The 21040-nt window shown below is 47.1% G+C and overlaps 1 protein-coding gene across 9 annotated transcripts in view; it reads right to left on the bottom strand.

Moving 5' to 3' along the window:
• Positions 1 to 21040, bottom strand: part of FAM168A (family with sequence similarity 168 member A) — a 164722-nt gene that overhangs the window by 121251 nt on the left and 22431 nt on the right. Inside the window, exon 1 of one of the 9 annotated variants that reach the window (XM_082751918.1) lies at positions 13550 to 13572. The exons of 7 other annotated variants lie outside the window; for them this stretch is intronic. The gene's annotated coding sequence lies outside the window, so the exon portion shown is untranslated. Of the gene's footprint in view, positions 1 to 1861; positions 1933 to 13549; positions 13573 to 21040 lie in introns of those variants that run through there. One more of the 9 variants, XM_082751915.1, reaches the window with a different exon arrangement.

The raw sequence follows: 21040 nt of genomic DNA, 5'->3' as shown, positions 1-21040 counted from the left end.
AATAATCCCTGAGAAACTGGTGGTACTGGCAAAAAAAAAAATATAGATAGATAGATATAGATATATATAAATAAAATGAAATCCACCTGAAGGAATCAGAAGCCAAAAACATCCGTGGCACTACCTAGCAGGAAAGCAAGGCATGGAAAGAAATAATTTGGGAACACAGAGCAAGCACATCGCAGGAAGCCTCCGTGGGGCTTTTCGTGTTTCCTCCCCCAAAACTCCCTGCCATCCTCGTGCCATCGCAACTGTTAAGGGGCCGTGCAGCAAACCAGATTAAGAACTGATCTGGGTTAAAAATAATCTTTTTTTGCTGTTCCCTGAGCTGGTTCGCCAGATGGCCCCTCCAGCAGCTGCAGCAGCACCAGTGAGGTAGCGCGGCGGTGGGAAGAGGCAGCCGAGGAGGAGCAGGAGGAGCACAGCTCCTCGAGCCAGGGCTGAGCGAGGGAAAGCATTTTGGTGGGATCTGATGGAAAAAATGGGAAGCATTTCGAGCAGGATTGCTTGGAGAGGACGCAGGTGATGTCCCACATCTCCGTGCACGCTCTCCATCCCCGGGCACGCGATGGCCTTCCACCATTACAGGGATTAAACACCATGAAAACACACCTTGTGTTGTTTTCTTTTTGTTTGCTTGTTTTCCTGTGTGGTTTGGGTTTCTTTTTTGTGGTTTTGTGTTTTTTACCTACAGGGTATTAGGGTGAAACTGAGAGGTAAGAAAAGAGCAGAAGCCATTAAAAGCAGCCAAGCCGGGCAGCATCCATCCTTTGGGATCATCCTATCGTCCCAGCCTGCAGCCTTAAGGAAATAGAGGTGATAAATATCAGCATTCACTGCTGAATATCAGCCCACCACACCTCCCTCTGACATCACTTCTGTTGTAGTGTTAAGATTTCCTTTCTCACGAAGTTTAAGGCAGAGCAGGATTAGGAAACGAGGTAAATCACATCCCCGTTTGCACTGTTCTGCCACTTACTGATAAAAATATAAAAGCCTAATCCACAGGCAAACTGGTGCGGTTGTTTTTAGAGGCAAAGACTGGTAAAAGGACAACTGCTGGTGAAATCCCAGTGATGTTCTGCCTGCTGCAGCTGCTGTTCAGCTCGGGATGTCAGCCCCAAAGAGGGTCCCCCAAGTGCAGGACCTGGGATCCCACAGGGCAGCATCACTGGTGGGCTTGAGAAATTGAAGGCAGCTATTCCAATCTGGACTCATCCCCAGATGAAGAAAACTTCAATAAACAAAGCGAGATCTGGTTTGCATTTATATTTAAATCTACCTAAAAAAAAAGAAGACTATTTATTACAAGGCCAGTCTTTCCAAATGTGCCAGTTTGCAAAGAAATGTTACTACGCCTGCTTCATTTTTTAATCCAGAAAGATACACACTGGAGACAAACACATTTATTCAAACAACCGATTTTCCCTTTTTTAATGCAATTTGCTATTCTAAGCATATGCTCTAGCCTGGTTTATTAATCTACTTTCAGCTTATATAGTCAGTCCATCTTTGAAGAAAGGTTCTTCTTGCATTTCTAAAACTCTATCGCAGTACCTAGGCTCGACACGCTGCCTAGCAGTAGGGTTCAAACACATATTTAAATTATCCTGGTTATTAAATTGGTATTAAAGCAGTAAACAGCGAAATAAAAAGCTCCTTTCATATTTGCACAATCCTCCAGGATCTCTAAGGTCAGATTTCATCCTCTCACCACATTAAACATTACGTGTTTACCATCATTTAAAAGATGCAGCTTTGAAAGCAGAAAATTATCATCTGGAGATAGCGACTCCCTAAATATCAAGAGACCATTGCCAAGAGCCTGTGAAAAACTGGAGGCCTTAACATTAAATATTACCTTTGGTTTGCCCTTGAAAACTGCAATAATTCCAGCCAGGCCACCTCAACATCCTTACAGCTGTTGTCTCTCTGTAGATAAATGCATTAAAATAAACAAAAAGCAATGAAGGTGCTGAGATCTTAAAGGTCTGAGTGAAACTGGACAGCGATTCAGCCAGGTTCTCTGGAGGCTGCTAAATAAAATGTAGTATGGACAAAAGTCCATGTGTGTTTGAATGACTTTCAGTGGCATTCTCACATGAAATACATTGCAAGAATCCACGGATCCCAGATTCCCACAACAACAAAGCCAAGAGAGACAACTCCCAGCTGTAGTTCCAACCAGACGGCAAAAAGAGGTCTCAGCTTCGAGTCCTCCAGCCTTGAGGAGGGAGGCTGGGTGAAGCCAGGGCTCAGGAGCAAGGTGTTTCAGCTGTCATCCCAACTATCAGCATCACATCTTTCATCCATCGCATCTTTCTTCCATCTTTTCTTTCTTGGCCAGCTCTTTCTGTCCCAGGTGCAGGCCCTGGGAAGGCTTCAGAGCCATCCAGCACAGATCCAAAGTCATCTCTGAGCCCACAGATGAAAGGAAAGACCGAATCACAGAACCATCTAGGTGGGAAAAGCCCTCCAAGATCACCCAGCCCAACCTCTGACCTAACCCTAACCAGTCCTCCACTAAACCACATCACTGAGCTCTACACCCAAATGTCTTTTGAAGACCTCCAGGGATGGTGACTCCACCACTTCCCTGGGCAGCCTGTTCCAATGCCTCACAACCCTTTCAGTAAAGAAGTTCTTCCTAACATCCAACCCAAACCTCCCCTGGCACAACATTAACCCATTCCCCCTCGTCCTGTCACCAGGAACATCGGAGAATAGACCAACCCCCACCTCGCTACAGCCTCCTTTAAGGTATCTATAGAGTACAAAGACAAAGGAAAACCTTCTGTTATTATTTTTTTCCAGATCTTTAGGCTTAGTTTTCACTTACTGCCACTTCCAACTTGATGTTATGGCCCTCTTGAGAGCAGGGAAGCAAAATACAGCCACGCTCAGCACCTTGCTATTAAATTCAGCATCCACAGCCCGTGGTGGGCTTAGCATCATGGAGTAATCCCAACTTGGAGGGGACCCACAAGGATCATCGAGTCCAACTGTAAAGCTTCATGAAGTCTTGCTGAGCAGGTACACTTTTCCTAAAAGGGCCCATGCCACAAATTTTAGGGAAGGTGTCCCTAAAACTTACTCTCAGGTTTGGCTTCTAGAGCCTGGTTTTCATTGACTCTTCCTTACCATGCCCTGAGGGTGCTGGATGAAGTCCCTCAGTGGTCTCGACATTTATTTGTCAAGTGGAACACTCTGTTTATGGACAGGGAGATAAAACAAGAGCAGGTCTCACCGGTCCTGATGGTTTTATCCATCCTTTGTCCTGTCAAGCCACCTAAGGGCTTCTAGTCAAACTCCACAACAGAATTACCCATTACAAGTAGACCTTGATCTCGTCTTGATGTCCTGCTAATACAACCACATAAAGCAGCCTGTGATCTGTTCTCCGCTGTCCTCCTGACAGCAAAATCAATTTGCAGATTGCCGTATTGACAAAGAGACTTCTCTCAGTTATTTCCATTTGAAAAGCCAGCCAAGGCGCAGTGAGGAAATCATTGTTTTGCCAGTACAGATGATTTTGACCTAATGATTTTGCTAGCGACCCTTTTGTCTCGAGAACCTACACCCAATCCTGCCATGCTACGTCTTGGGAGAAGGAGTTCTGGTCGAAAAAGTGGTTCGCAAAAGTGATTTTTCACTTATCCATAAAGTTTCCATAAGCAGCAATCGACCATTTATCAGATCTTTTGTCTTCCACCATGCCCAAAGCGCACACACGATGACTTGAGCAGCATCCCTGCACTGAACTACATTTAATCAAGTAATTTATGGAGCCAGGCACACAGATTAGGTAGCCATAAAAATAACGTTAAGGTGGGTAACTGCTTTTCCATAAAGGTGTTCCCAAAGCCCGCCACAAATTTTCAAGGACTGATTGCTTTTCAATAACAAACTCATTTTTAAATAAGCTTAAAAGCAATTAAAAGCCAGTTAAGTCAACATTTCTTTCACTAGGGGCTATTAAGCACTTGTTTAAAGCAGTCCCAGTCTCTCCTTCCTCGGGAAGTCATTAGCCACAGCTGTCACCACAGAGCTAATTTTTCTCCGCTTGATTCCCTTTGCCACGCGGAGTTTTACAGCAGCAGTGCCAGTGACGAAGCGAGCCCAAATTTAGAGCAATATCCACCAGTTCTGGAACGGATCACGAGGATCCCCCGAACACGTGCAAGTGTTTCGCCTCCCCGAGTACTGCAGAAGGATTAAAAATAAATAAATGTAGATTCCCAAAATCATCAGGGTTGGAAAAGCCCTCCAGGATCATCCCCTACCACCGCCGTCACCCACTAAACCATGTCCCTAAGCACCACGTCCAACCTTTAAAATATTTGATAACGTAAGAGAAAAACAAAAAGCTTTCTTCCAGCCCTGTAACAGCTTTTGCTAAGGACTTGAATTATTTACTGGTCCTCTACCAGCTCCTCACAGCAAAGATCAAGTCAGACAGCACTCAAGTCTGTACCGCCACGTTGCATTACGTGCAATCAGCCAGGTCACTGAGCGGGCCAGAAATTATCCCTTATTAATTATTTAGTGACCAAGAGTGCTGAGTTTCACTACTTGCAGCACTGTCATCTCATACGTGCCCTGGCTGGCTGCTCAACACCCGTGATGTGCCCTGTCTCAGAGAAGCTAAAATTCAGCTCCAAACAGCCCTGAAAATGTGCCTACAGATCATATTCTGAGCCAAGCCCGTTCCTACCTCGTTAAGATACCCACGGAGCCTCATCTTCACCAGATCTGACCACAAAAAAAACATCTGAAGTGATTTTCTTTATAACATTTCTGCAAGAGAGAACGTTAGCGGTGCCCTTCTTGTAGAGATAAGAAATAAACCACATTACATAGACGCCTAATCCCTCAAAGATATTCAGGAGCTCAACTCCCACTGAACCAACGAAGTCAAATTCCTAAATTCCTCTGCAGATCTGGGCAACAGAGACGTACCCAGGTCAGGGAGAAAGCTTAATTTCACGTTCATCTTTTGTTTCATGTTTTGGAGAACCTCCAAACGTGCCAGGACCTCCCAACCTTGGCGTCCAAAATTCCTCCGTTCCCATTTCATGGCAACATTTTCAGCTCCTGCTGTAGGTAGGGGTAAAGGTTCGGCCCCTTCAAGCTTCCAGAAATCATAATTCCATTTTATTTCATGCACTACCCTGCAAGTTTTGCCCTTAGTTTGGCAACTTTTATACCGGATAATAACAATTAACTCCCTTCGGCATCATTTAGATGAATCATTGACTTAATACAGATAGCTAAAAAAAAAAAGAGAGAGACCTATTAAGTCATCTGAATGACCCTACCATCACCGCTGGATTGTTCCCGGCAGCACACTCCCCCTGCTTGTTTTAAACATGCTTGCCACAGCATCAGCACAAAAAACTGTCTGCGAAGCAGGGACACGTTTCGCTAACATATGCTCCAAGTCAACACGGTGCTGGAAATCTTCAATTTACGACTAAAATGTTGCGCTGCACTTTTATTCCTCCAAATAGGCTCGAATGTTTCTTGAGGGAGGGAAGGAGGGCTGTTTGTATTTCGCTGTGCAGCAAGAAGCCTGAACGAATCCTTCCCTCGTGGTTTCCAAGTTGGATCCAAGGTTTTCGTGTCCTGTAGACCGGGGTCTCCGCCAAGAGCCCGACGCGCTGGAAGAGCCCGATCAGTTCTGGAAGTACCAATAACACAGATACAGATGTGCAGAGCCTTTTGGGGATGTTTGGTGGGTTGTATTGGGGTCTGGCTTATTTTGGGTCAGGTTTTTTGTTTGTTTTCTGAGGAGCAGAGATGAGACTTTCTTCGTGGAGCTCCCACAGGCCCATTATGGGAAAAGGAGAACGGGGAAAAAGCCCTCGTCTCGCTCCCTGCTTCAAGGCAGGAACAACACTGGAGCTGTTCCTGGCAGATGTGCTTCTGAAACCTGTTCTTAGAAACCTTTTTGATGGGGATTCCCGTGTTTCCTCAGGCAACAGCTCAGGGATTGTGGTTGTTTTCCCCTCACCCCATTGCGTAACCCATATCACGCTCGTGTCTGCCACCCCTTATCTTATCACCGCACACCTCCGAGCACCACACACCATCTTCCCTGTAACCTGCCCTCCAGGTGATGGCAGAAAAGACAGAAACAAGGATCCTTCTCCAGATGGGGCAGACCCAGCTCTAACACCACACGCTCCAGCCCGCAGCCACCTGTAGGCTCCTGCTCGTCTCCCCTCAGCCCCTCACTGCCCTCATTGTGCCAGGGAGCCTCTTGCATGGGGTTGTTCCAACCAAGGGGAAGGACGTCTGAAGATGAGCCAGCAGTGTGCTCAGGTGGCCAAGAAGGCCAACAGCATCCTGGCTTGTGGCAGGAGCAGTGGGGCCAGCAGGGCCAGGGAGGTGCTCGTCCCCCTGGGCTCTGCTCTGCTGAGGCCGCCCCTCGAGTGCTGGGTTCAGCTTTGGGCCCCTCACTCCCAGAAGGACATCGAGGCCCTGGAGCCTCTGCTCACAGGGAAGCAGGGCCAGGAGCAGAGGGAACGGCCTCGAGTTGTGCCAGGGGAGGCTCAGCTTGGCAATGAGGAGACATTTCTGCTCAGCAAGAGCGGTCAGGCCTTGGGACGGGTTGCCCAGGGAGCTGGGGGAGTCCCCGTCCCTGGGGGTGTTCAAGGAGAGGTTGGACGTGGTGCTTGGGGACAGGGCTTGGTGGGGACATTGGTGGTAGGGGGGTGGTTGGAGCAGGTGATCTTGGAGGGCTTTTCCAACCTCAATAATTCGGGGATTTCATGACTCCACACCTGCCTTTCCTTGGTAGGGTTTCCATCAGATTTGCTCCTCAGCTTGGTAAAGCCCTTCTGAGCAGAAATCCTGCCCTTGAGCACAACAAGCACTGCTCCTGACTCAGCTCCATCCACTATTTCACAGAGCTTCATCCCATGCCATCCACCAAGCTCTTGAGAAAGACATTAAAATTTCAGGGTCCCAAAAATCAGCCCTCAGGGAGGCCACACACAACCAACCTCAGCTTCCATCAAACCACCGACCTCTGCAACCCATTTTCCACCCACCTCAGCGTAGGATGCTGGCCGAGACCACGTGGAAAACCCCAATGCCTCTAAGGAAACAACACCCAGAGCTGCTCATCCCCATCCCAACACCATCAAGGTACCGTCAACAAGAGATAGGGCAAGAAGTGTTTGTAACAAGCAAGCACTTCTGCACAAACACCACCTGAATTAAATACACTCCGTGCTGCACTTGAAGTTAGCAGCGCTGGCAGCTCATTGCTGCTTTGCTGGCACTGCTTAGGAAGCTGCAATCTAATGGGAGAAAAAAGATTTGTCAAAGCAGTGATAAAACAAAGCTAAGCCAAATTATGATTTCGCAGTCCACTTTAAGAGCCCCCTATGTGTGCTTGCTTGACCTACTAAAAGCCTGCCGCAATAAAAAGCCTGCCACACAAACGTGCACGGCCCTCCCATGGAAGCCGTTACCTGCTAAACAGTACATAAAAAGTGAAAAATAAAAATCAGCGTTTCAGGAAAAAAAAAATATAAAAAGAAATGCCACCAAGTCGCAAGAATTAGAAGTCTGTAATTTCATTTTGTGTCTCAAAAATAGGTGCTCCGGGCAGATGTAACATCCCATCAGTCAGGACGGGAAGGCTGCTTGGCTTCTCTGCATCGACCTTTGCTATCCTGGCCCCGTGAGACCTTCTGCAGCCTGGTTTTGGGGTCAATTCAGAGAAATAAAAACACATGTTACTGTTGCACACCATGCAAAAAGCAGGTGGGAGAAAGAAATGCACAGAACTGCCGCCGCTCTGGTGGATTACTGGTCTACCAAAGCTGAGTCCTGGAAAAAAAAAAACACGATACCAGAAGCTCAGCCTCATGTCCTTCACACTCTGATGGTGAGTACTGCATCCAATGCACCAAGACTTTCAAAAACAGGGAAAGATGACAAAAAGTGGTGGTCCTTAACAAAGATGAACATGCACTAGAGCGAGAACAGCTTGGAGAGAGAGGCGAAGGATCGTACAGGACAAGTGCAGGAAAACAGAAGGCATACAGGTCGGGCATTTGCCTGTTAAAGCACAAAAGGGCCTCCAAAAAAGTTCATTCAAAAGTACCAATAGCCATAAAAACGCATCTTTGCGGGTTCTTGGGAAAGGACAAACGAAGCAGAGCCTTTTCCAGACGTCAAGCACGCTCCATTTTTAACTACAAGGCTTTGTATTAATTCCAATGTATTTCTCAGAGCAGTATTAATAACAAGGGGTGAATGACCAGCCCCGTCTGCGCTGGGCGGTGGTGGATAAACACCCGTGTAAAATAACATTCCTGCATAATATTGCTGGAAGCATCTTCAGGCAGCACTTCAAAGCAAGGCCCAAGAACCCAGTGCAAGCACTGGAGGAAAGCGTATGAGACAGAAGCTCCGTCCTTGCTGAATTCTGCTCACAGAATTCCCCATGACAAACACATCCAAGTCCAAAATAAAAAATAAAATAAAATAAAAAAGGGGAAAAAAAAGGCATCTCCTTACAAAAATGTAAAGAGTGTAATTGACTGTGTACAGAAGGTAAGTTGCAAGGCTCTAAAACTCAGTCTCCTGGCTCCAAGATCACAAGAAGGGAGAAAGCAGGAGAGAAAAATGCCCACTTTCCCATCTGGTACCAATAACGTTAATTTGTGAATTAACAAAATGGACATTTTGGTACAATCAGCTGGAGTCCTGAATATATACATTTAGAAATGTGAAGCTAGAGAGAGATGCGTGAGGATAAAGCATACCAGTTATGCTCGGTGGCTATTCTGAAGGCCTGTCCACCACCAAAATTATCCGGACACCACGTCTTACTCCTCTTCTGCACCAGCAATAAGAAAAGGTCTTTGTTGGAGCCTGCAGACTTTTATTGCTGTGTGCAAGTGGTACTCGCAGCCAGATTGCCTGCCCCTGGCTAGTGGGAAGAAAATGATCCCATGCAATAAGGCCAAATTGAACCTGGCAAAAGGTCTGCTTGTGGCCTGGAGAGTAGATGTCCCAGGGGAGCACAGGTTTGGAAAAGCAACCAGTTTTCCTTCTTTCTCAGCAATAAGTGGGTTGGGTTCTTGAAACCTTTGTTGTCTTGCACTTCAAGCAACTTCTGTCAAGAGGTGTGGGTGACCTGAAGATGCCAAAGCATCCCAGGCTGAGCCTTTGGTTCCTTCTTGATGCAGGAACACGAAAGGGAAAGAGATAAGGTGGACTTAACAGCATCACTTGAAGTTTCGATGATAGCACATGTCATGAAAGCTGGATTCCACATTTTACCAGGGGCAGAAGCACTGGCATTTTTCCTTCATCTTTTTTGGGGGGATCCTCGTTCTGCAGCTAACAGATCGGTCTGGCTTCAGCTGGTCCCAGCTCAGTTCTAAGCCCAGGCAACGCTACATATTCCTAAAAAATCAACCTGTATGACTTTGAAGGTTTTCAAGGCAATGGATGTCCCTTATGGATGGGCTTCCAGGTGGAGATCGGTGATTTGGCAGGACCTCGAGCACCACCACGAGAAGAGCACAGAATTAAAAACAGGAAGACATGGCAAGGCTTGGGACAGCAAACCCTACCTGGTCATCCATCCCTGAAGTGCTTCCTGTGGGTATCCAACACACGACGTGGCCAAACCATGGCCAAACATCTCATGTGACCGAATATCTGCATCTGCCCACTGCCTTCCTCAGCATCCTCAGGTCATTAACACCACCAGACTGGCAGCTCCTTGGATGTCAAAGTCTGTTGTGGGTTATCAAACTGCTTACATTTCACCAATAATACGATTCCTGCCACGTTTCCTGCTGCACATTTTCATTTCTTTCCCGAAAGAAAGCAAGAACTAAAAGGTTGCAGTGCCAAGACTAAGACCAAGACTAAGACTTAGCCCCAAGACTAAGAAATATTTAGCCTCCTTGGGTATAAATCATCGCCCTTATAATCACGTCACACGCAAGAATCAGCTCTGGGAAGTGTCTGTACAATAAAGGGTTTCCAACCAGCAAAAAAAAAAAGATCCCCAAAACCTCGCTGCTCAACTCCAATAGGGAAGAGCAGAGAGAAAAACTTGAGTGAGTAATAGGAGAGATGTTTAGAGCTCCGGATAATGCATCAAAATTTATCCTCCAACCTTTTACACAACCCCGAAATGAGTAATTATGTGCCAGGAGATATCATCTACTCCACAAATCAAGTCACCGAAAATACAGACTAAAAATGGTTTCTAAAAAAGTCAATTTATTAGAGATTACTGTGCAGACAGACATATGAGTGCTCTTGTGTACTCGCTGCATTAACAACCTCTCAAAAGCCACAGGAAAAGAAAAATCAATACTGTGTATTTTTTCTCACATCAATTTATCTACTGCTGAAAAAAAAAAACACAACAACTCGCTTCTGCATACGGTCTGTGCACCACAGCCAAGGCCTCCTGCAACCTGGGAAAAACAAAATCAGGTTTTGCTGGGTTTCGCTGATGAAACCCTGCCCTTGCTGCACTCCGAGTTTGCTTTTGACAAACACTGAAATTAGAAAAAAAAAACAGAAATAAAAATAAAAATCAGTCTCACGCAACTCGGCATCGGCACGCAGAGCCTTCGGTTGCTGAGCCCGTGCTCCTGCTGCCGACCTGGAGCCCATTAGCGGTGAACTGCCCGCTAAATATTTCATGATGCTGGATTTCAGACGTTTCCCAGGACGGGTTTTATCACTAGAGATCACGCAGACCGGCAGCACCGCTGCTCACTGAAGTGCCTGAACTCAGGTTGCCTCCCCCAAGCACTTCCAGTTTCCCCACACCCCTATATAAGAAATATATACCAAAAAGATGCTTTTTTTTTTTCCTCCCCAACCATAAAACGGAGAATTTCGCTCTGTAAGTCTTTCGGAATGGCACTTGCACAAGAATCAAAATAAATCCCATGATGGCGCTCCCTGCGGAGCGGACTAATCTTGCTTCCTTCATTTTCTTTTTCCAGGTCACCAGTTCACTCCTCTCTGCTGAGAGCTCCCAGCAGACTGTGAGAAGGCATCTTAAGGAATCCTTTGCAGCCGTAGCAGCTTGCTGCCCTGTTATGAAACTCTTAAGAATCCCTTAAAATGTTCCTGTGCATCCGCCAGAACCCAGACAAAGTCCTCTGCGGAGCTCGTGCTGCACCCTGATTCTCCAGATTAGAAATGATTTCTAAACACACGATTCTTCAGCTTTTTCGCAGGTGGAGGAACCAGGACACCTGGCTGCAAAGCAGCTCTGGTGGTGGAAAGAGGAGGAGAACGTGGTCTTTGCAAGCCAGGGCTTAGCAGGAGAAGTTCACGGGCTGCATGGTGAGGAACAGAGCAGGAAGGAACAGAAGAGAAACCAGGAGGACTCAGGCAGTCCCTGCAAGACTCCACCACCACCTGGGTTTAGGTAAAGGTGCTGTCTGATGCTCCTCTCCTCAAACTTTTGCTCATTCACATGCTTTCACCGTCACTTTGTGACCTTAGCTCCAAGCAGCGTGGCCAGAAGAGCTCCCTAAGGAGCCACAACCCCACAAATATTCCTGCAGGACCAGAGCTGGGCTCCTTCTGGTGGCCCACACCCCGGAGGCTGCCCTCCGAGCGGTGGGACAACGGGGTCCTGCTCTCCCATCATTTTTATTCTTACCCTTGGGGTCGTATCACAGCAGCTTCTGCTCCTTCCACCTCCCTGCAGCCACTTTCTGCTCCGTTTCTCAGCCCCTGCTTGCAGCAGGGCATCTCCTCCACGTCTCCTCACCTCCACAGACCTCTGCTGCACTCGAAGGGCTGCCCTTCCCCTGAAGGGGCAGCGCTAATTCAAATGTCACCAGCCCCTAAATGCCAAAACCTGGAGCAGAAGCTATTTTTTCACCCAAACATGGTGGAAGTTGACCCAAAACCTGTGAGGAGCCAGCGGTCTAGCAGCTGGTGCACGAGCCTCATTTCTTTACAAAGCTGGGCTAAAAATGGAACCAGCCATCACCATCACCAGCTATGTTTAGAGCCGATACTCTAAACAATTCCTTCCTTTGCTGTTAGCTCTTTTTTTTTTTTCTTTTTCCCCTGAAACTCTCCTTGGCAGGAGAATCAAGCAGCTGCCACGGGGAGCAGCAACGGAGCTGGACCGTGCGGCCACGCACCAGCTGGGCGCCTTCCAGGTCACTGCAGCCTGCCAGCCCCCCGACGAGGACGACCCGAGCAGCTCTCGGTGGCACACAGCTTGCTTTTCTCCTGCCTGTGCAAAAAATAAAAATAAAGAAAGAAATCCAAAAGATAACTCCCCTCCAGGTAAGCGTTGCGTGCTGCTAGCCACGCAATTCAGGGTTTGAAGAGGTTTGCCCATCAGATTAACAGGTTCGAGCTACAGAAAAATAGCCCAGAAAGACTTTTCACAGGGAAAGCATTCCGCTTCAGACTGTACTCCTCCTCCCGTGCCAAATTGGCAGGAGAGCTGTGTAATTACAGCGTTTTTGCAAACAGAATTAATTGATCGCAAGCCTGTACAAGGTAACCCTTACATACATGTACTTCACGGAGGGTGGAGAGAAAGGATGTCGCAGTTTCATTCCACCCCACAATTAAACGGCTCTCCCAGAAAAGGAACACTTCAATAAAGCCACTGCCTGCTGGCACGGAGCGCAGCAGTCCCTAATCCACGTTGAAGGGCAGAAATACCCCAAGAGAGACCCTCTGCTTCAGGGAAACCAGGTTTGGAGACAGGGGAAGGGCTGCTGTATGTTGGGAAGCATCAAACGACTGCCAAACCCAGTACATTTCATGTTCATACATTACAGACTTGCCTGATTTTCCTACCATTAAGCAAGGATCCAGAGTAATGCCGGAGAGACCCAACCACAGGGTGCCAGAAGGGGACAGGCCAGGACTCTAAAACCAAGCACCTTATTTCCTGGAAGCTGGATGCCTTCCTCCTCCTCGTTCTCCCTCCAAAACCCACCCCCAAACCATTTACAGCTGAGATGCTGAAGGGATTAAGATCGGTGCGAGTGGTCCCCGGACCTGTTGGCAGAGGATCGCGCCGCATGGTGCACACCCCAAAATTGTGCCAAAAAATTTCAGGGCATCAAACCACCGAGATTCTCTGCTTCCCAGAGGCACGAGGCACGTCCCCGTTCCCTGAACAGTCACAGGCAGATGTCGATGGAAAGGTGAGATCCTTCCTTTCACCAGGACCTCTACAGGACCATGACATGGGGATCGTTGAAGGGTTCCGTCCTCAGTCCATTTTAACTGGCAGAAAAGCAGGTTCACCTCCTATATATGAATTATTTCCAAGCCCTTCTCAATTTTAGCATTGCTTTGGACGTGTTGATGCTACAAAAACATCCGTAATTTAGAGCAACAAACGTCTAACCCGTTCCACTCCTACCTTTACAGGCAAGCGCTGAGGAGCTCGTTAGCTGCAGAGCAATTAAAACGTAGGAATTGAATTAAACACGCTTGTGACTGAAAGCTGCACAGCACAAGCTTCAGATTTACCTAACTTAGAAGTTTCTATCAAATTACTCACATTCTTTCACCGTTAGTTAACAGGCTTCATTTGTCTGATTGTTTTTTTGGGGTGGAAGATTGTTGCTGCTCTCGTTTTGAAGCACTCGTAGACGCTTTACTGGTAACTCTCCTAGGGGGAAATATATATCTTTAAGAGGATTTTAAATTATTTTAATCTGAAGAGCACTATAAACATTCCCCATTCTGCAGGAGGAACAATCTGTTGTTGTTCCTACACTAATCCTGGCAAGCACTTGAAGGGCAGGAGCACAATGGGGTGAAATTGTTACAGATAGCCTGAGGGTTATTCCGATACTTGAACAACTAGAATAACGGGGTGGAAATAAAAACCTGGGCCAAAGAGGAGGAAACAGGCTTCCCGATAAGATCAGGGTGCTCGGAAGAAGTAGCACAGAGCTCCTGAAGGGAAGACAGCTGTAGGAGTTAAAAATGAGCCCTGCGAGAAGTGTCAAAAACGTTTGCTAACCCAGATAGAAATCCATCCATCCCCTTCCGCTCCAAAAAAAATAATCATCAGCCGGCAAATTATCTTCCTTCCACTCGGACAAGGGAAATTTCACAAGGTTACCGCAGAGAACAAGCCGGAGCTGGCAAGATGGAAGAGAGGCGAGATAATCTAATAGGCCTTTTCTATCTAACTTTTATGATTCTTATGAAAAATGACCTGAATAAGTGAAGTTATTTGCCCTTGTCCTCTTTGTTCATATTGAATTTAGTCAGAAGGGAAATCCTGCCAAGGAGAGGATGTTTTACTCAATTTACTACCCTTTGTGATTGCTCTATAAAATATCAGATACGTGATAGAAAAGGTTATGGCTTTTTTTTATTATTATTATTATTATTTGCCGTGGAAAAAGAAGAAACACCTCGAGCGCTCGCTAGGAGGAAGAATTAAAACAAGAGGGATTGATGACGTTTTCTGCAGAAAATGCTTATCAATTTTTACAGGATTGGGTTATACCAAACCTCAATTCAGTATGCTCTATTAATTACTGGCTGTTGGTTTTATTTAAGCCTCAACCAAACGCTTTCTTAAAACGTGTTGGTCGAAGGCGGGTCGCGAATAACAGCGGGGTCAGCAGCTACCATCTACCCGGTGCCCAGCCGTGAGGAGCTGAGGTTTTTGCTTGAAAGCCACGCCGTTTTATTAGCCTGCTGCTTTCGGACTCTGGCTGTTAATCACACCGTTGGCCTGCTGCTGTTATTAAAGCACAACGCAATAAATAAGAAGCCGCTCGTTCGGGTGCTGCAGCCACCGCCACGCCGTGCGCTCGTGCCGCCAGCCTCCTTGCAGGAGAAGCTGCATGAAATACATCACCAGCCCCAACATCTGTGCAGACAGGACGTGGGGCACGCACAGCCCAGGCTGGGAACCATAAATAACGGGCTGAGAATTACGGTCAAAGCCAGGTGCAGCCGATCCCGAGCCCCGCTGATCAGTTCTTTCGGACTCTGAGTTGTTTTTCCTACAGCTAGAAAGGTTGTAGGAATGATGCAGGATCTTTTATGGCCTGGGAACGCGTTCCCTGCTTCCCCTACTACATGTGCAAGTGGTGTGGTGCGATTCCAGTAAGAGGTTTTGACGTTTCTCTCTTACCCTTCAGTCCGACCCCCGAAACGAGGGGCTGGGAACTCGCAGCTGCACGCTATTGTAATGAGCGGCCTCAAAAATGCCCAGCAAATGAGTAACACATGGCTGCGAGCAGCAGCCCCCGTTCCTGGGCTGACCTCTGAGGCTGAACGGCTGCCCCCTTTCCTAACAAAAGGATTGGGGAAAGAAAAACAGCCAGGCTGCCATTAGGTAACCGTGCGGGTCCGATGCTGCGCCCCTTTTGGGATCGGAGCTGATCCCAAACAGCACAGCTCAGCTCCTTCAATACTCCTTGGGCTTCTGGAGGTTTAATTCAGGGTCTTGTAGACAAGGTGGACACGCTCCTCTCCAGCTGTGTCAGGCATTAAGACCTAGAAATAACGCACGTTATTCCTTCACTCCTTTCCCAGCAAGTTCCTCCTGACCCTTTCCTTTGGGCTAAATTACACACATTTACAGAAACTAATTGTCTAAGACACACTCCAATTACAACTCTAATTATACTTCTCTAACCGTTGCCTGACTGAGGCTGAAACCAAACCATGCTTTTTTATTTTTCTTACACATGAAATTGGGCTGAACGGCTTGCTGGAGTTTTACAAAGTCCGTGAGAAGAAAAAAAAAAATATAAGCATCTGAAGACTCGGGAGATAAAAGGCAGAGCCAAGACAGAAGAGCTTTCCAAGTGTACATCAGAAGGACCTGATGAGTTAATGGATCTTAAACACCTCCCTAGGAGGAGGCAGGAGGGAGGAGAAGGGTGAAAGCTTGCACCTTTCTCCCCTCCCCTCTCCATCCTGCGGCACCGGCGCTTCCTCCCTCCTGCCATGAAGTTTGGCTTGGCAGAAGGCATCGGCAGCTGCCTGCCTGCTCCCTGGGAAGCGAGGCCCCCGCACAGCTCCTTACTCATTTCGGAATCGCTCTCGTTTCCTCCCCGTTCTTCCTCAACCTTGCTCCAGACTTTCTCCGCCTTCCCATCCTTACTTATCTCGCATCAGCCCCTGCCACTCCACCCCGGCAGGCCAGGGAAATCTCTCCTGCAGTTCTCCTGTCCGAAACGCAGCTCCGGGGAAGTCTCAGCTCCTTTCCCTTCTGCCAGAAGCAGCTCGCTTTCTTTTTCTGGGACTTCCTTAAAAAGGAGAGGGAGAGCAGGTAAATGCTGAGAAAAGTTCCTTAGGAGTGACAAGTGAAAGCTTATTCGGAGTGGCAAAGCATCGTGTCTTTACTTGAATATTAAATATAATAATAATAATAATAATAATAATAATAATAATAATAATAATAATAATAATCATCATCATCATCATCATCATCTTATTCCTCTCCCATTTTCCATTTTTCCACCCATTTCCAGTTAAAACCACAACTACGTCAGCCCCTTTCAATCTCAGGACCTGTAAATTTAAGTCAGCCTATTTTGCATCACTATTTTTTTCTTAATGAGACACCCATCACGTCTAAATCATCTGCAACTACGTGTTAAGGCAATCAGTACCATCAGGGGTAAGTGTCAAAATGGGTTTAAAACTGGTCATTCTCGCCCTCGATGTGGGGCTGGGGAGGCAAGAGCAGCACGGGGGGACACCCATGTGCTGCCAGGACATTAAACAAAGTGAAGAAAACCCAGCAGAGAGCTACCAGGATGAAAACTGAGGGATCTGGGCTTGCTTATTCTGGCCAAGAAGGAGCTGAGGATCACCTAACCGCGCTCTGCAGGTGCTTAAAAGGCACCCACAAAGATGACAGAGCTGTGGGGTGACCCTGGGCACCCCCAGGGCTTTGTGTCCAGCTCACTCAGGATCAGCCTGAAAATCAGATTGAGTTCAGGAAGGATGAAAGGAAAGAAGGAAGGAAAGAAGGAAGGAATCCTTCTCCCTCTTCTTCTGCAGCAGGAGCTGTGCTCAAGTGCATCTTCAGCTGTCAGAGCAGTCCTGGGACTGACCCTCTCCTCTCCCATCATTTATTTCAGACGCAGCTTAGCCCGTAAGGACCAAAAGCGTGTATTTGGTTTGCTCCTCCGAATTTGTGTCAGCTAATTAACTCGTAATTAGCCCCGATGATCTAATATTCCTCTCTGACCTTAATTTCCACAAAACCCGTGAAATTAATTCTTCTTCGGGACTCGTGCACAGCCCACAAAAGCTTGCAGCATTACGACTCCAAGCCTTCTCCGCACTGGTGTAAATGAGAGATCCGGACCCTAAAAAAGCCCCAGGAACTTGGAAGCATCCACGGAGCTCCCAGAACGTCAGGAGGAAACGAGCCATCAGCCCAGACAAATCCCCAGCCCGGGTTTTGATGGCTGGATGAATCACATGCCAAACAGAGCCGCACGCTGCATTTCAAACAGATGCTGAAATTGCTTTCTGCTCCGCGTTATGCTCGCAGGAATCGCTGGTGTCAATAAAGGGAAACGGCACCCGACTGCCTTGCCTTCCGTGGTGGTTGTTATTGCTGAGAAAAATCCCTCCTAACAAGGCCTGGAGCTTTTCTTCAGCAGCCTGGCACTCCCGACCGTGATCCTGCCACTGTCCTGTTCAGCTCTCCGCTCACAGCCTGGCGTAAAAACCTTAAAATAAGCACGTAAATGTTCAAGGATGCAAAAAACATATAATTACTGCACGAAGGCCAAGTGCAAAGAGAGCGCTTACACCTCTGAGGGGAAAAGAAGAAAATAACTTTCATTTGAACGAGCTTGATGTTTATCTCGGCACCAAACAAGCCGAGGCAGGCTGGCGCTTTCATGCAGCCTTGGTTTCCTGAAGCAGTCCCAAATCCACAAAAGCAGTGAGGACACCATCTGCCCAGCGATGAGGGCGAAAAGGCTTCGCCTGCAGGACCCCGAGGAGTTTGGGGTGTGCAGGTGCTGGCTCTCCTTGCTTATGGGATGTTCTTGCACAAGCAAAGCTGCAGTGGATGGAGCAGTGAGTAGGGGACATTTGGGAACAGCTGGTGAAACACGGGAAAAATCCTGTTCACAGCACGGGGGCATGGCCAAAACACCCCATGGATATCCAAGGAAGCTGTACGGATGCACAACAGGATATCTTCCGAAAATATTACCCCATAAACACTTAAAACCTGAAGCATCTCTTACCTGAAACGTCTCTGTCAAGTCACTACCTGCTGCTAACGTAGCAGCTTGCTTCGGGAGAGCTCTGTTGTATCTCTCAGGAATCCCTCGTGGAAAGCAGCTCCACCACCCGAATTCCTCCGTGAATTAAACCCAATTCCAGCTCCCGAGGGAAGCCTGACACCAGTTACCTGCACACATCGTCGCTGAAACCTACCCTCTGCTTCTTCCGTAGTGAAGAAAATCTCAATTTATTTATTATATTGCTAAAAGAAAAAGTGGCAGAAGCAATGGCCAAAATAAAGCTGTTCTGATTGCGATGGAAGGGCAATTTGTGTCCAATATTTGACAGGCTACACCAACCAGGGAGCACAAACCTTTAGGAAAACATCTGAGTACAGATATTAAAAAAAAAAAAGAAGTTTTAAACCCAATGTTTTACCCCGGCGCTCTGCAATCCTCAACTTAAATACGATTAAAACCAGTGCTAAAAATCAATTTTATTGATATTAACCTATAAATACCCATAAATAGGTGCACTGTCAGCTTCTCAGGTAACACAACTCATTGCAGCTTTCCCAGGAAAGATCTTTCTGGTGTGATCATACCTCGGTGTACGGGGAAATCTCTGGGATACGACCAAACCCAGGGGCAGACAGCTCTGCACCAGGCGTCTCCTCCTGGCACAGCTTATTTTCAAGGACACAGCACCACAAATTTCAGCTTTTAAGCACAAACCAAGGCTCTGAAGACTCAGCAGCAGTCGCCCTAAGGAAATGCCTCCAGGTCTGATCACACCTGCTCCGTCAAGCTGCAGGCGCTGCATTTATGCCCAGCTACAATCTACGAGCACAGATGGTTTTTTGTTTTTTTTAGGAAAAAACGGCGTTTTCTAAATGAAGAAGAAGTCTAAACTCCATCCAGAGACGCAGATGAAGGCACCTCTGAATCCGAAGGACAGATGAAGGGGACGAAACAGCAAGCTCTGACACACGGAACGCGTCTGAAAAATGAGGTGAAGAAGGACAGGCGAAAATAATCACTTCCTCCCCGAGCAGGCGAGACTCCAAGATCCCCTTTGCCAAATAAATAGGGAATTTTAAGAGAAATCCAATATTTAAGAAACGTATTATGGCTGCTGCGGCCCTCTCTCATGCAAAATGCAATAATCCTAAAAATAGAAGCAGGCAAGTCTCCCCGACAAGGTTATTAGTGAAGTGTTCGCGCAATCATTTTTCATCTCCGATGCCTTTCGCCAGGGAGGGGAACGACTCTGCCCTGCCTGCAGCCCTCAAACGGGCACGGGAAGGGGGCCACAGCTCTGGCAAAGCCCGTGGAGATGTGTGAATCGATGGGAAGGGACACGGGGGATGGAATGGAGGAGGCAGCCCAGCACAACCAGAGCTCCTGCTTTGTCCCCCGGGATGGCACCGTCGTGTTTTGGGCAGGTAAAAGGGAGCACACCTATGTCAGACACTGAATAGCTTCATAATCCCAATAATTATATAGGGAAACCAACCTAAGGAAGGCAAAATATAACACACACACACCTCAGGTAGGACAGTAAACGCTAGAATCACTAAAATCCAACTCTATCCCCCTTCTCCACCAAGAAGGCAGTCACACAGACCATGGCAAAACTCCAGCAGGAACACTTAGGCAGGCTACAAAAACAACAAACAATAAAAAAAGAAATTCTCCAGTTCCTCCCCATCAACCTCCTTCAATGCTGATGGTTGGAATTAACAAAAATCCAAAGTAGTAAAATGAAGAAGGTGGAAAACGCGGCCTCACTGCCACTTCTTACCTTTGGTTGTACTCAAGGACTTCACTACAAAAGCCAATTTGTTCCTCAATTCTCACCAATTATTTTCTTTTTTTTGAAGTGGCACCAAAGCCAGAACCCTGAGCTACTTAAGCCTTTTCTTCTGTGTAACTCTTCCATTCAAAGGTTTTAGCTGAGCAGCCTAAAAAAGAGCCTGGCAGTGGAAATATCAATCGTACCACGTTGTGAAAGAGAAATCCAGACAAGCTCCAGCTCTTGCTCAAAGCCACGCAAGAAGTCATCTTCTGTGTTATCACAGGCCATGATTTTGTCTTTACCTTGTCTCGATGAAGCCTCCCCTCATCTTAAATCTAAAAAATAACCTCAGTAGACAGAGAAAGAGTTCGTTTCCAAGACAGGCAACATACTTAGCCTCAATTTTTTATATTCCTTTCAAGGGAAATACCCTGTTGAACAAGATGTTTCTCCACAGTGGAAGGGTTTGGAAGCTCCTCCCTGCTAAGGTTTAGTTTTGTTCAGGACTAACTTCCCAAGCAGAGCTGGTCAACTACTGGGAAGCAGCCCCAAGGCCTACAGGTAGACCTGGTGTCTAAGGAGAGAGGAGAAATCAGGTGAGGAAAAGGGAAGAATCTGTTTCTAAGGCTTAATGAGCACTAAAAAAGTGAAGGTTTTGGTTTCTTCCAATGCCCTCGGTGGCTCTCCTGTCTAGGGCAGGCTAAAAGTGGTTAATTCTACTTGGATATTCAAAGCTCTGTGGGCTACAAGAGCTAAATCCATAATGCATGGCATTTACACACCTACCTGCTGCTCGGGAAAGCTGATCAGGGAGAGACACGAAACGGGGAAGAGTTGATTTTTTTCCAGCGAAAGAGAATAAAAATGGATTGCTGGGGTTCAGACGGGGGGACGAAAACCACGTGGCCCCAGCAGCTGCAAGGTGGAGGGGATAAATGGATCCTTGGGCTAAAGCATCGCTCCCTCCACCCCATGATAATCATTTAGACGTCTAAGAACCGCGTGTTGTCTAACTTGGAAAACT

The sequence above is a fragment of the Aythya marila genome, assembly GCF_965140915.1.
Source record: "Aythya marila genome assembly, chromosome: 1".
Classification (NCBI taxonomy): domain Eukaryota; kingdom Metazoa; phylum Chordata; class Aves; order Anseriformes; family Anatidae; genus Aythya; species Aythya marila.
This window is presented reverse-complemented; position numbering and strand designations above follow the sequence as displayed.